This window comes from Aphelocoma coerulescens, chromosome 5 (genome assembly GCF_041296385.1).
Source record: "Aphelocoma coerulescens isolate FSJ_1873_10779 chromosome 5, UR_Acoe_1.0, whole genome shotgun sequence".
NCBI classification, from domain to species: Eukaryota; Metazoa; Chordata; class Aves; order Passeriformes; family Corvidae; genus Aphelocoma; species Aphelocoma coerulescens.
This window is the reverse complement of record NC_091019.1, coordinates 31,684,044-31,700,171: the sequence shown is the minus strand read 5'-3', so window position 1 is coordinate 31,700,171 and position 16,128 is coordinate 31,684,044. Positions and strand designations below refer to the sequence as shown.

At 45.3% G+C, this 16,128-nt stretch overlaps 1 protein-coding gene across 7 annotated transcripts in view; it reads left to right on the top strand.

The window, feature by feature from the left end:
* Positions 1-16,128, top strand: part of RGS6 (regulator of G protein signaling 6) — a 297,223-nt gene that overhangs the window by 254,518 nt on the left and 26,577 nt on the right. The gene's annotated exons all lie outside the window — the stretch shown is intronic.

The window sequence follows — 16,128 nt, the reverse complement described above, 5'->3', positions numbered from 1 at the left end:
ACAAAGTTGATTAGAGGAATAGAGTACCTCTCCTACAAGGAAAGGCTGAGAAAATTGGGTTTGTTCAATCTGGAAAAGTGAAGACTTTGATGTTACCTAATTGTGGCCTTCCAGTACCTGAAGGCAGCCTACAAGAAAGACAAGAGGGACATTTTACAAGAGCACAAGAGGGGAAAAGGGCGAATGAATTCAAACTAAAACAGAGTAGGTTTAGATTAGATATTAGGAAAAAATCTTTACTGTGAGGGTGGTGAGGCACTGGAACAGGCTACCCAGAGAAGCTGCAGATGCTTCATCCCGGGAGGTGTTCAAGGACAGGCTGAATGGAGCTCTGAGTAACCTGGTCTAGTGAAAGGTGTCCCTGCCTGTGACAGGGGGCTTGGAACTAGATGATCTTTAAGGTTCCCACCCAAAGCATTCTATGAGTCTATGATACTCTTGCGTATGTGCGTATAAATGTATATTTATATGTACACTACATACACACACGGCATATAAATATAGCACCTTTGTTTATACTGAGAGAAACAGGAAGCTGTGCAGGTAACTGTGAGCTGCTGTAGAGCAAATAACCCGAAAGCAGTTCTTCCTGACGCTGCTGTGCTACTGCGCAAGCAAACCCAAATGTAACATACAAGGCTTTGTAGTACATCCACTGGCAGACTTCCTGGGGAATGTATTTATATAGCTAATGCATATGCACACATTTAAAATATGTTGATACAAAATATATCACTATGCCCATCTGCATATTTACTACTTTCTAAGAGTCTGCCAGGGAGAGGAGTAGGAAAGATTTTTTTTTTTTTAAACAAACTATGCAGAAATATTTACACCGAGTGGTAAATTCTGCTCCTAGATTTGCCAAGTACGTGGAAGAGTAACTCTCACTTTACTAGACTGGCTGGGTTTATAGTTGCATAGCCAAGGATGGATTTTTCTCTTGCATTTGATTTGAAGGGTAACTTGACAAGCTCAGTTTGGGATGCTATGATTAGAATGTAAGTAGCTGTAAAGAAAATTATTGTAGATTGGTCGGCACTTTGGTTCATTTTTGTCTTACTGGCTAGCATACTGTAAATATTTTCTTTCATTTCTCCTAATACAGATATAAAATCTCATCTTCTGATGGCATGGTAGCTATCAGAACTAGGAAGGGTCTGAATTTTTTATACTTTGCATTATGGCAGTTTGTGATTGCGATCAGATGAGAAAATAGTCACTACATTGACATGTCCTCAGAGGACAGCATTACCAAAGTGAGAACTTTATGGCATACTCGGGGGACTGAATTAAGACAAAGTTAATTCTGTATGCTCTAGTTCTCCAAAATGCACTGCAGCTCCCCAGCTGTGTAGGAGTCGAGCAATTCAGCAGTCCATACTTCCAGGGCTCCACTGTGCTTTAGTGGTTGCTCATTACAGGATCACATGTTCAAGCTGGCCCTGCACAGCTAAATGCATGCTTAAGATTTGGCTGGAACAGACCCCCCAGTTTGTCTCTCCTCAAGGGAGGAGCACTGAGCCTATTTTGCAAGCAGATTAAGATGAGGTCACATTTCCAGTGATGGCTGTAACAGAAATCTCAAAAACAATAATGGCTAAAAGTTTATTTGCCTTAAAGAGCCATAATTGAGATGAAGTAGTCTCCCAGATTGACTGAACTATTAATTGCCTGTGGATCTGGGCCATCTCTAGACTGTGCTGCTCTGTTTGGCACTGGGAGGACCAGCTGACCCCTGGGGAAATTTTCAGATTTGGCTGTAGGCATGTGACCCAGCATTTTGGGAAATCACAGAATTGTTACAGTTGGAAGGGACCTCTGGAGATCACCTAGTCCAATTCTCCTGCTAAGGAGCAGGAGAGCAAGTTACACAGGAATGTGTCCAGGTGGATTTGGACTGTCTCCAGAGGGAGATTCCATGGCCTCCCTGGGCAGCCTATTCCAGTGTTTGCCACCCTCAATGTAAAGCAGTTCTTCTTCATGTTGAGGTAGAACTTCTTGTGTTTCAGCTTAAGGCCGTTTTTCCTTGTCCTGTCACTGGGCACCCCTGCGAAGAGTCTGGCACCATCCTCTTCGCACCCACCTTTGAGATATTTGTATGTATTGATGTGATCCCCTCTCAGTCTCCTCTTCCACAGATGAAACAGGCCAAGGTCCCACAGTTTCTCCTCATAAGAGAGGCTCAAGACCCCTCGTCATATTTGTGGCCCTCCACTGGACCCTCTCCAGTAGCTCCTTGTATTTCTTGTACTGAGAAGCCCAGAACTAGACAGAGCACTCCAGATGTGGCCTCGGGAGGGATCACCCTCCTCAACCTGCTGGCCACACTCTTCCTGATGCATCCCAGGATACCATTTGCCCTCCTGGCTATAAGGACACACTGACAGTTCATAGTCAGCTTGTCATCCACCAAGACTCCCTGGTCCTTTTCTGCAGAGCTGCTCTCTAGCAGGTCAGCCTCCAGCCTGTGCTCGTACTTGGGTTGATTCCTCCCCAGGTACAGGACCCTACACTTGTTTTTGTTGAACCTCATTAGTTTTCTCCAGGCTGTCAAGACCCTGCTGAATGGCAGCACAGCCTTCAGGTGTATCAGCCCCTTCCTCCCGTTTCATATCATCAGCAAACTGTCTTTGGGTGCATTCTGTCCCTTCATCCAGGTCATTGATAAGCAAGTTGAATAAGATTGGACCCAGTATTGATCTCTAGGGAACACTGTCTACAGGCCTCCGACTGGATTCTATTCCACTGATCATGACCCTTTGAGCTCTTCCATTCAGCCAGTTCTTGGTCCACCTCACTGTCCATTTATCCAACCCACATTTCCTGAGCTTACCTATGAGGATGTAATGTGAGACACTGTCAGAAGCCTTGCTGGAGTCAAGGCAGATAACACCCACTGTTCTCCCCTCATCGACCCATCCTGCCATGCCATCATGGAAGTCTTTCAGATTGGTCAGCATGATTTCCCCTTGGTGAATCCATGCTGACTACTCCTCGTGACCACCTTTTCTTTTACATGCTTGGTCATGACCTCCGGAATTATCTGTTCCACCACCTTTCCTGGGGTTGAGCTGACCAGCCAGTAGTTTCCCAGGTTCTCCTCCTTTTGAAGGATGAGAGTAACATTGGCTTTCGTCCACTCATCAGGTGCCTCTCCTGTTCTCCATGACTTTTCAAAGGTGATAGAGAGTACCTTAGCAGCAACATCTGCCAGCTCCCTCGGCATTCTGGGTATATCCCATCAGGGCCCATGGATTTATGGCACATAATTCTGCCTAGCCAATCTCTAACCCAGCCCTCTGTGTCCAAGGGGAAGTCTTCCTTTCTCCAGCCTTCCTCTCTTACCTCCAAGGTCTGGGATTCCCAACCTCAGCATTAAAAACTCACATATTCAGTAATTGGCCAGGCCTTCTCTGTGTCTTCTGTCACCAGGACATTTATCTGATTCAGTAGCAGCCCCACATTTTCCCAAATTTTCATTTTGCTGGTGATGTACTTGTAGAAACCCTTCTTGCTGTCCTGATATCCCTTGCCATACTTAATTGCAAATGGACCTTGGCCTTCTTTGTCACATCCCTACATACTCTTGACTGTTCCTTTAGTCCTCCCATGTGGCCTGTTCCTTTTTCCACATCCCAGAATCTCTTTGAGATTTGCTTGAAGCTCCCTGCTCATCCAAAGGGATCTTCTGCCCCCTTTGCTTGATTTTTTGCACATGGCAATACACTGGTCTTGAGCTTGGAAGAATTGATGCTTGAATATTGACCAGCTCTCTTGGACCCCCTTTCTTCCAGAGCCCTTCCTTTTACATCATTGTACTCAAATTTGGAGAACTTTGTTCCACTAACATTGCAGGTGGCATAGAGCCAGAGCAGGAGCATGGAGGTAGAGGTTCATGATCCCTTCCTTGCTCAAAATACTGTACTTACAGTGTTGCTTTCCATATCAGAGAATGCTGACTTGTAGCCAGGAGGCCAGACATGCCCAGCTTCTTAGACAGTGAGTCTTCACCTGAGTGAAAAAAAAACAGACTCTCTAAGTTTGCCTGTTTTGGTTGCTTGGGTCTCACTATCTCTTGATTGACAAAGACAGGAGAAAATACAACACTTCAGAAAGAGAAACAATAAAGGTTTGTGTTGACAAACTGGGAAGAGTACTGCAGGCTTTTTGTCTCTTAACTTGGGTTAAGCCCCACCCCTGAAAAATCTTTCAGTATTGGAAGCCGCGCGGGACGAGGAGCCCGGATCCCCAGCGGGGGGAGCGAGAAAGAGAAGCCAAACCAATATGGTTGATAAATGAACTCCGTTTATTAGCAGTCTAAAGGCACTTATATAGTATACCAGCTTGTTAGCTCCTAAGTGGCTTAAAGCTTATCGAGACACATTTCTGTTTCTACATAATTGGACCTACATTGGCAAGTTTCCACAGTCTTGTTATGATCAAAAGAATTTTGTGCTCACCTCCCCTGGTTCACTCCCGGACAGCACACCTGCAAGTTCTTTACTCCCTGTATGTTCTCAGGCCGAACTGTTTACTTTCACACAGGGACTTGCCCACGGAAAATGTTTCTCACACACACAAGCCTAAAAACTTCCAGCCCTATTGCTTGCACAGTTCTTTTATTGATCCCAATAATTCTATTCCCCAACATTTCAGTGCTTCCAAATTGGTCCCCTGCACTGGGTGGAAAGCGGTACACTTGGCTTTGGGAGCACAGACTTGGAACAAGTGGAAGTCATCTTACCCACAGGGCTCCTGCTCATCTCAGAGTCATAACTCAGGAGACAGGGGTTAGCTCCAGACCATTTGACACACTTCAGCAAGACACCATGGAGTTCTGCTAGCCAGCCAGAGGCTTTGCACCTTCACGTGGATCAATGGGGAATAAGAAAGAACAGGGCTTTACATGTTTTTTTATACCAGTCTTCAATTCCTTCAAGACCCACTGTCTTGTCTTCCTTGGCTGGATACTTTTGAGCAACAGAAGGCATCTCATGACTAACAAATGCACCCAGTTTTTGCACCAAATCTTTCTGAAAGCCAGGTTCTTTCTGGTCCACATTAAGCATGACACTAACAGCAAGATTTTGACAGGGCAGTTTTCACCATGGTGATGGTTCACTTTTTGCTTCCAGGTCCTTACAAAGTATCAGCTGATACCTTAGTGCAATAGCCAAAAGGGGGTTGTGCCCACTGTGGTCAGGTCCTTCTATACCAAAGGGCAGGGTTTGCAGTGCCTGTCTGGGTTCCCCTTGGAGTGAGGGAACATCTGTCTGGTCCAGCCCCCAGCAGGCCAGGCAACCTCAGCCTCCTCAACTTACCTGACAGAAGTCTACAGCTGTGATGTCCATGTGTTTCATGGCAGCTTTGTGGTTCCAGGACAAAACATGGTCATCAGTCATCTGGTGAGCATCAAAGGGCCACATCTGCATGGTGGAGCAGAACACTCTCAGGGCACGTGCAACCCAGCACTGCTGGAGAAAAGGGATGGCAGATGTCTTTTCTTCTCTCTTCAGGTTTTGAAGAGTCTTCAAAAATACATAGGTGGCACAGTGGTAGGATAAACATCACAGTACCTGACCCCTTTGGCCCTATGCCAGGCTCCTGTGCTCTGGAATCACAGGTATAAAGCTAGGCTGGCTCTTCCATGCTCTCCAGGACGCCCTGGGGAACAGTCGATGTCACAGACTTGTAGAGCTGACAGTCTATTGCTTCGGAGCACTTACTAATCCACCTCATTTAAAAAAGGATGGCACTGCACGTGGTGTCAGGTTTATCTTACTACAATTTTCCTTTTGAATACAACAAGGATTGACATTATGAAAGCAGAGTTAGCCTGTCTTCTCTCCCAAGTGAAGATAAATGGCATCATAAAAATCAGACACCACGTATCATATATGTTATAAATAATACCTAGTATTGAGGTAATAACTTAATTTTAAAGACACACATACACACAAATCCATACATCTACATCTCTCTCTTCTGTCATATTTCATCATCTTACTAATTAAAAGGAGCCTGCTATACTATTTTTAGCCCTGCAGTCTCAGCCTAGCTGTTTAAACCACTGTAGTTTCCCATCTGCTTTAGAAATTATTTAATAATCAGATAGACAGGAGCTTAGTTCTCATAAGCTGAGATGATCCTTCAGGGCCAAGAGTAGAAGGAAAATATATTTTAATGAGTACATTTAGGGGAACTACTGCTGCTTTTTGTCTCACAAAGGAAGCCACCAAGTCTCTGCCTAACTTGCACTGGTAGCCATTTGCATTTAATAAAGGAGGAAACAGGAGGGGGGTCCTTTGTTGCATCTTGAGCATTATCTCTAAAAGCAGCAATGGGTACTCCAGCAATAACAGTCAGGGATTAAACCTATGGATACCAGTCTCAGCAGGTAACTTAGATAAGCCTGGGCCATGATACCCAAACGTGAATTCAAACTTTCCTAAAATGACTGTATTCCAGGGAAGGAATTTTCCCTGGAAGAAAAGAAGTGTTAAAATTGCTGACTCAGTATCCAAGTGGTGACTCAGTGCTGAGACCTCTGGATTTTATCCCCAGCTGGTATTTCTTTAAGAACAAAAGGCACTCCCCACACATGTACCACTTTTGAGAGGATAAGAGGTCTCCGTCTTTGTGCTTTAAAGGACAAGATAGTGGCCAGAGTAGTGATCTGTTCTTTAGGCAGAATTTTTACAAATTCTGGCTGAACTGACTGATGTGGAACACTGTGAAGCATTAGGCTCCTGGACTGGAAAAGGTCTTTACATGAAGAAAGCAAAGAATCTCTTGTGTGGCTCTGACACTGCCGGAGGACAGGGAGAAGAGTTGCACAACCTCGGAGAAGCAAAAGGCATTTGCTGTCCAGGGCCCCTTGTGAAACTCAGCCCAAGTGATGGAAGGACCTGTCAGCTCCAGACAAAACCAGCATCAGCCAGAGAGTGCTCCACAGGACTGAGGAAGGCAAAGATGCAAATGCCAGATTTCTGGCTGGATGTTGGAGTCTGTGGGAAACGCTTTTCCTGTGTTTTCCCTGCCTACTTCAAGCCATAGAGGTCCAGTGCAATGTATACAGAGGTGTGATGTGCACAGGCCTGCTGTGGGTGCCTGCAAGTTTGTATGTGATACACTGCAGGCTGTGCTTTATCTTTCATATTGCAGTCTGTAAAGAGTGCAATACTTAACAGGAAAACCAGCGCTCCTGCTAAGTCCTGGAGGAAATGTGAGTATGTAGTGAGACTAAAAGACTTGGGATATTTATTTCAAAGTTAGTATACCAGGAGACATCAGATACAGAGGAGAGATGTGTGAAATGTATCAGGGAGTCAGGTATGAAGAAACAGGAAGCTTTTCCAAGTGGTAAATTCAACACAGTGCTGAAAGAAAATAAGGTGAAGGATGAGAGGGTCTGTGTTCGAGCTGTGTGGGAAGCAGACTGTAGGTTAAGGACACAAAAATGAAAGTTTTCAAATGACCCTTCTTCAAAGAATCCTGGACATTTTAGATGGAACATTTTGTACAGCAAGTCAATGAAAACTGAAGATTGTCTCAGTTCCCAGGCACAGGTTAATAACTGGATCGACAGACTGGCCCAGCTTCACTAACCATAGCAGGCAGAGGTGCCACAGGCAGAAGGAGAAGCTGGGAAGCAGGAGCTGCTTGTGTTAGCAGCACCAGCCTCGTGGTTTTGTATTCTCATCCAGAAGCATTGTAGACAAAGTCCCACATGACATCCTAAATGGCTGTGGTGCCAGTGCTCCACCTTGATTTCTCATGCAAGGATAACTCTTCCAGAAACAAGAATGACTGGAGATCTTGTATTCAATGTATTTATCATGCTCCATGCCCAAGATGCTTTCTGTCTGGAGCCTAAAATACCCTCCTCCTCCTTGCAGTGATGAAAACTGGCATTATCATGGTAGCATTTCCTTTGCTTTAGTTTTCTGGTATCTTTTGGTAATTTTATATTGAACAATTCTTATCTCAGGATATAAATGCATCCCAGTTCAGTGCCCAGAGAAACCCACAGTTGCATGTTTCATTTCAGTTCCGTATGTATCTGCTCTCTTGCATTATACAGGTATGAAAGCCTTTGTTTCTGCCCTGCCTGGCTGTCCCTTCCTTGATGTTCTCAGCTGTCTCCCAGCCCCATGTTGTCACTTTTGCTCTTCCCTACTGCTGCTTCCCCATCTTCTTGATGCTGAGCTTCACTCCTTGGCCGCTGCTACTGCCTCATGCTGTTTTTTATGTCTTCTTGGTTTGCGTACTGTTGGATCAGAGTCCAAGTCAAACTCACTCCTTAATTCATGAGTATGGTGTCACACATGTGAAATGTGTTGATGGAATCTTATCTTTCTCAGGTGAACTGTGTGATGTTTTGCACAGCTGTGTCACTGTGATGTATTATAAATAGTAACCATGAAAGCAGTGAAGAAGGTGTAAGGCTGGTGAAAGAATTGCTGCCTGATGTCCTCTTTTTAACTAGTTTCTTGGTAATCTCATAAAGCTGTCATATATTTACCAGCATTCCCACTTTTTCACTTTCCCAGCTCTACCAGCTTGGGTAAATAGATCACAACATTTGAGGATATGGAAAGTATTCACAACCTGCAATAATGACAAAGGTTTAAGCTCTTACTGGTAGAGAATAGTAGTTGAAAAAGTGGAAGGTATAAAAAGGTGATACACTGAGATGCTGGTGAAGTGGCTATCAGAACAGACAGCTAGAAGGGAAGGGATACAGGAATGGATTCCAAAGTTTCTTCGATTTGGCATCAAGAAAAGACATCTGGGAAAAGGGTTATTTTTATCTTTGGAAGATATTTTACTTTAAAGGAAAATGTGCTTACTTCACTCCAGTCATTACACTGGCTTTTACTGAAAAAAGGAACTTGCATTACTTAGGTGATGGGAAGCATCAGAATGTACCCAAAGCACAAAGGGGATGCAGCCCATGTTTGCAGGGTGCCATGTGATTGTTCCCTTAGTGTGACAGCCAGCCAGTGTCCACAGCTGGGGCTGCAGAGGGCCGGGTGCATGGCCTGCACGCCGCATGCGCTGACTCGCCACTGCGGGCGGGAATGCACCGCGTCTGCTCTTGGGATCATCGTGGTACCTTACCTGCTTTGGTAGGGGGTAGGTTGCAGGTGTCACACGTGAGCTGCACAGTCTGCTCTATATACAGGGGCTCCTTTAAAGGGTAAGTATTCATTGTTTCTAGTCGGTAAGTTATCCTTCACTCCTTCCTAAAAGCACTGCTGTGTAGTGCTGCTGGTGCAGGATGGCAGCTTCCTTTTGCCCCTGCGAGGGCAAAGTGGGTGAGTGATCTTTGTGCTTACCATTTGTGAAGTGCTTGGGAACCCTTCTGGATGAAAGGAACTATACAGAGTTCAGAACACACCTACTATTAATTTGGTGTATTTTATTAGAGCCACACACAACCTCTGGAAGATAAAAGCTGGTAACTTCTCACTACAGACAGATCTAACTGCAGATACTAAACCATGACCATAGCAAGGTGTTTGGGAGAGAGGCTGTGCTTACTTAGCCCCTGCTGTGATTTCAGCCAATTTTTTTTTGATACTCCAGAGAGATTTGATATTTCAGTGGTGCTTCCATTTTCCTCTGTGTGAGATATTTACATACCTGGTTCCCAGTTGTGCTGAAAGCTGTCAAACAGGCTGAGTCCTTTCCACAGAATCACACCCTGCCCAAGAGCCAGACCAGCAACATGCAGTTAGGGCATTTCTGAGGTGGCATGAAAAAACAGCCTGTTACATGATTGTGTACTGGCTGCAGTGAACCATCTGCTCCTCTGTCTTCCTGGGTTTTTGTCAAAGGGAGAAACACATCCTGGATTTGCAGTCTATGGACAGCTTCAACTAATGCCAGAATTGGCTCACTGTCAGCTACAAGGAGCCCAGACTGCACCACAACAGAAGAGGATCTTCTGGTGGGATGGTAGAGGAGGACTGCAGCTATTATAAAGCTGTGGTAGGAGTGGGTGAATATGGAGGTCCTGGTTTGTGCCATATGCAGTGGTGTACTGGTATTTCTCCAAGCAAAGTGCAATGCCTCATTTAGGAAGGATAAGAAATCCTCACAACTTAAAATGGGAATAGATTATACTGGTTTTAATTGGACTGAAGCTCTGAACTGTTCCCATAAGTGATATGAGCTAGAAGAGCAAAAAAGCAGTATCAGATGTGGGAATGTAGCCCATGGTGGTCGAGCTTCACTGTGATGGGCAGGAATGGCAAGAAGCTCAGGTAACTTGTCAGCCAAGCCTTAGAAGAGGAGTGGGGCCCACTCTGCAGGAGTTTGGGGGTAACTCATGAGACTGTCTGTGCTGGCAAGAACAGGTGAGAATCCTGCATGCTGGGAGCATTTGGTCCCATCTTACCCTCTACAGCCACTTTGCAGATCCTGTTTTCAGTCTGTGTCAGTGTGTAATTGGTGGTACTGTCTTCCACATTTTGTGTGTTAATTTATGTTACTTAAGTTCATAGTTATGTGTCTGTGTTTATTTTGTGTTGAACTAAGTAATTTTCCTGTATTGTTTATGTTTTTAATTCAGTTTCTTATTTAACTTCATTAATTTATGTTTATCTTATGTTGACAATGTATATTTTAATTTAAAAAATCTAATAAAAAGAGTATTTTCAAAATGGCACCAAAATAAAGCTTCCCCCAGATCTGTATTGTAATATAACATTGAAAACCAAACAGTGCTGGCAGTGCAAGGGCCATGGCAATCTCTTCAGAAGTAAAATTTGGTTGCAGGATGTTGTCAGCCCACTGCCAAATTTCTTGTAGTATGTTAGCTAAAAGATAGGAGAATGGAGCAGTGCCTGTGATGATGTGAAAAACCTTAGATTCAAGCCGATGGAAGGAAGATTAGCTCACCTCCACTGGGGATGCAGACCAGCCCCAGCTGTCTGCAAAGGGGGATGGGGGCAACAGTGCTTCCCAGGAGATGACTTCTCCTGCAGGAAGGTGATCTTCTGGTTGGAGCAAATTGAGCAGCAGACTGGGAAAAGGAGAGTCCCGAGCACAAAGGAGAGGTAAAAAGAAAGAAGTGGGGCCAGCTGTAGCAAACAAAGCTCCAAGCTGATGTCTGGAAATCGTGGAGGTGAGCAGTCAGTGTGAAAGCACTTTGGTCTGTATTGACATGACAAATGGGAGCCTGTGCTGCCATCCCTCCTCTCCCCTACTGCTGCAGCCCCAAAGCTCCTTATGGGATAAATCCAGCTGGATGTTCGGGTAAGTTGTTATCAACACGCATGAGAGTTCTGGCTTGTGCATGCTGGGGGTGAGGAATGTCTGCATGCTACATACTGAACTGTGCTGTGCTGGGCAGAGCACATCAACATTGTGTGAAGCCACGGGTAGTGGAGAGAACTAAACTTTCCATTTAACATTATTTTTAAAAGATAGTTCCCACTCTTTGCTTCTCTCCCAGCTGTGCAAAGTGCTGGTTTTGGCAGATAAAAGCAAGGAGCAAGATGGAAACTCTGGTGGCTCATACAGGAGGTTTGAAAGGAGTGCTGTCCCTTTTTTGTGTCAAATCCCAGACACCTTTTTTTCCCTCTTGGCTTCTTCCCTATGTTAAATTGCTGAATTTTGCTTCATTAAAATAATTGCTGATTGCATTTTACACTTTAGCTTAGTAGCTGCTCAGCAAAGGCTCAGCCACTAAAGATGCTAAGCATCTCCTGTGACCTACAGGTTAATCTTTATTTCACTGGGCCTCAGTGAGCCCTGATGGTCCACAAGTCCTCTCCCTGACACATAGCCAAGCAGTAGGATGGCCACATACTTGGAAGTAATATTCTGGGAGACAGTTTCATTAGGTTTATTAAGAATTCCCTGATGTTTTCCTTAGGTTACTCCAAATTCAGATTTTACACTGCCTTTAAGAAATGGCTCCTTTCATGGGGTTGTTCAGGGGCAAAAAAAAAAAAAAAAAAAAAAAAGATTCATTCAGCAGCATAGAGAGAACTGGACATTACCAGATGCCGTGAAGCTACATGTCATCCTTGCCTGTAAGCTGTGCAACAGCTCAATTGCTTGCAGGACGTGAGGGAAGAGGAAGCCTTCCTTGCATCCAAGACGACACACAACATATGCCATACAACATATGCCCTACTGCTTGTGCTATGCTGTTTGAGTGACAACAGTCTGGGCTTTTAATTGTCGTAACCCTAATTAGTAGTGACAAATATTTTGGGACTGGAGGACTAGGGATTTCTTTATAGGCTTTAGACCCCATGTAAAAAGTTTACTCCTCACATCCACTCTAATCTTGCCTTAAGTTATTCAGCATATACATGTGACACAGTAAAAGAAGCACTGAAGTGTGCTGAGCTTGAGATGGTATGCTTTCCAAATCCCCAGCCAGCACAGCTTAGATGAAATTTTTCCTGGAAGTATGGCAGTTGTTGTTGACATTCTCTTTCAGTGGGGAAAGGAGAGGTAGAAATGTAGGAGCAGCCACAGGTTTAATGCTAAACAAAGATGCGTGGAAGGAAGAAATAATTTATTTTGGTTGAACGTTTTTAAATAAACTAGGTATTGTTTGTGCCAAACTTTAACATCATAATAACCTGAAACATCCTTGCTCTGTCAGAGATATCCCCAAGGGAATTCCGTCCATTCCATGTAGTAGATGAGACCCAACATGCCCTCCTGGACCTGAACTTTTTTGGCATGTATTGTACCCAATTAAGAAGTATTTCAGCCCGCTCCACCTTCTCAGAGCAGCCTTTCACTTGACTGACTCAGGCACTCACACCATGCCAGTCTCAGGGAAGGGTTGTGGGATCACAGAAAATACAGGGGTCCATCTCACCTCTGCTATCTTGAGGTGGACACAGGCCACCCTCTCCTGGTTACCCAGACACCTCTTTTCTGGACACTAAGCTATGACACTAAAGCATGCTGTTGCCATCCTGGACTCTTTGGCCATGGACACCCTCTTGGCAAGCAGGGGCAGGTAGGTTTGAATGGACTGTCTGGGGGTCCTAGGGAGAGTGCTGGCTGCCTGGGGAGTGAGCCGCTGCCCCATTCCAAAGGAACCATCATGTGTGCTGCAATTAGGCTTTTCTCAGCCAGCTGATGCAAACCTTTTGTGTCTCAGGGTGGGCTTTGTGCCTTAGAAGCCCTGGAGGGCTAAACCTGAAACAGAGATACCATGGGCCAGCCCCTCAACTGGTGTAAATCAGCAGCACTTCTGTGAAAACAACTGAGTTATGTTGATTTATATCAGCAGATGGATTGCAGATCCCATCCAGCTTTTCCACCTGTAATACGTTTTGCTCCCTTCTTGTTCATTTTAGTAATAGAAAAGAGATGCCAGTTTTCCTAATGAAATGCAGTTTTTTCCTGATGCTCTTTATTTTAATGAGGATGTCTAAGATGGGAGAATCCCAAACTGAACACCTGCCTCCCACCCAACTCCAGCCTGCCGATATCTGTATCACTCAGACCCATGCTGCAAGGCTGACACTTGGCCCTGCATTGGGTTGAAACAAAATCTCCTACATCAGTATGCCTCTAGTCGGGGGCTGAACATTACAGCGCTTTTGCTTGTAGTCAAAAATGTCACAGCATTAATCCCTCTATGCAATTTCTGGGATCCTTTTGCCATCTGTCCTAGCACAGAGGTGAACACAACAGCCGAGCAGACAACACTGCTGCTTGCTTCTTGCTGATTTAAAACAGAGCTTCTTGCACCCATCTGTTTGCATGTCCCTGTGTGCGAGGCCGTTCTCTGGCACGGTTATCCTCCCAGACAGACGGGCTTTGCTCTGGGGACTCATCCCAGCCTGCAGGCGGGAAGTTTGCTGCAGTTCCCAGGGTAACGCCTTTCCCATGAGACGGGGGAGCTGCAGATGGAGGCCACTACCTTTCCCCGCAACGGGAAGCAGTTTCCACTGGGAAACCCGTGAGCGAGTTTTTTTTTGCTCTGCGCAAACCACGGTCATTGGCTCCGTTTCCAACCCACCGCCTTCTCCAGGTCAGCTGTCCCCTCTCCTCAGCCTGGCCCACTACCGGCGTTTCTCCTTCCTGCTTTGAACACAGGAATGTTGAAATGGGGGCGGGATGTGGAACAGTGTTTGCTCCTCAGCCCTGCTGGAACCTGACGCAGGGAGCTGGCGTAGCCCCAAGCCACCTGCCTGTGAGAAGATAACAAGAGGAGCTGCCTGGCGCAGATTAGTTAGAGTCTGACAGAACAGGCATTATATAAACCAAGGCTTATTTGTTAATTTTTTTCCTAAGGAAGTACCCAAATATTGGTGGAAACTAACTTTTTTTCCCCTAAATTTAGCCATGTTATTCTTCCAGGGATTAACATCCACATCTTTACCTTCTTCCTATAAATAGGATTCAGGAACTGATAATTCCTTTGCACTCTCTCTGGTATTACTTAACGGCAACAAAACAACAACCCTGGTCTTAGCCCCCCCAAGCCACATTGCTCTGCAGAAGACTTGGCCACCCCATGGGGAAGCACTTGGACAAGCTTCACAACGGTGCATTTCAAAATAATAATAATCAAAAATTTGATTGATAGTGAAAAAAAAAACAAACCAAAGATATATGTCTTAAATGGTGTGTGTGCAGAGCTCTGGGATGGAGCTGGCCATTCCCATGCTGAGCCCTGCGTGTGAGGCACAGAGCAATGGCTGTGGGTCTCTCGTCCCAGACAGGACAATTGGCATGATGGCAGTGTTTCCCACAGCCAACGGCTCGTATACAGAACACGGACAGATTAGGCCGTGTGTGCTCATGCAGCTGAACAAATTATTTGGTGAAAGTCACACATCTCAGTAATGAAATGTGCTTCTGTAGAGAACAGCTACATCCTCCTGGAACAGCCCTACATGGAAAGAGATTAGAAATCAAAGGGAGTTGGGAAGTGGTTTTTTTTTCCTAGAGTGTTAACTTGTTTAAAAATATTTATTTCAAGTAGCCTGCTAATTTTTACATTTCAAATTTTTCTACATTTTGCACTTACTCATTTTCACTGTATAATCCATTTTCCTGCTCTTTTTGTGGCTCTTTCTTTGAAACGGCAATCAGTAAGACTTCCTATTGCAAAGGAAATCTTGGCTAAATATAGTAATGAAGAGGAGGTTGTTTAAGAGCTGCTAGGTATTCTGCAGCTCTCTGGTATTCCCTGAATGTTTATTTCAAGCAAGACTTTTTTTTTCCTTTAAGAAAAACATCATTTTTCAAGAGGAAAGCTCACCAAAGAAACACAGCAACTGGTGCAATACCTGAAACAGTTTTTCACTGTTTTATCAGTAATTGCAAAGCTATCCGTATTCCCTATGGGGATATACCCTGTCTGCAAATGGAGAAGACTAGCTCTAGGTCTCGAAATAGGTCCTGTAGGTCCTTTGCTCCTGAAAGCAGGTGCTGCATGGTCTAAGCCAGGGAAGGGGTTCAGATGTGCAGGTGACCTTCCCTCTTCCTAGTCCTTGGTCCTGCCAGTCAGGGGGAAAGCTCATGTGGATCCCATCAGGGCATGAGCAAGGCTGCCACAGCCACACTCTTGCATTGGTGGCTTGGAGGAGAGCACAGGGAGAGCAGGGAGGCCAAGTAGGACTGAACAGGCACCAACCCAGGAGGCAAGTGACCAAGGAGTGTGAAAAGGTGAGTGACAGCAGGGCAGGAACAGGCTAAACTGTTTCTGAAATTACTTTTTCCCTATTCCTGTTGCTGATGGATGCTGTGCGGGTGATACTGATTCACAGACTGTGGGAGGGACATCCCAGTTTTCACAGTAGCCTCGGCTGTGCATCCCTCCCCAAGCTGGGGTAGAGCTCTGCACCAGCAGGATAGTACTAGGCAGAATGAGTAGCAGTGAGTGTAGGACAGGGCTTTGCTTTCACCAGTTCCCATGGAACTGGAGAAGGAAATATCTTCACAGAATAGAGTCCCAGGCACAGCCTTGAGTGATAGCCACTGGATATCACTAGGCGCAACTCCTCCTTGCCAAACCACTTGCCTGGGGCAAAACTGCAGGCACATGAAATGCTGGGGGCAGGCTCACCCCACATCGCCTGCCTCCCTTGTCAGGAGAGCCTCATGTCCTGCTCTGGGGGAAAGCCCCTG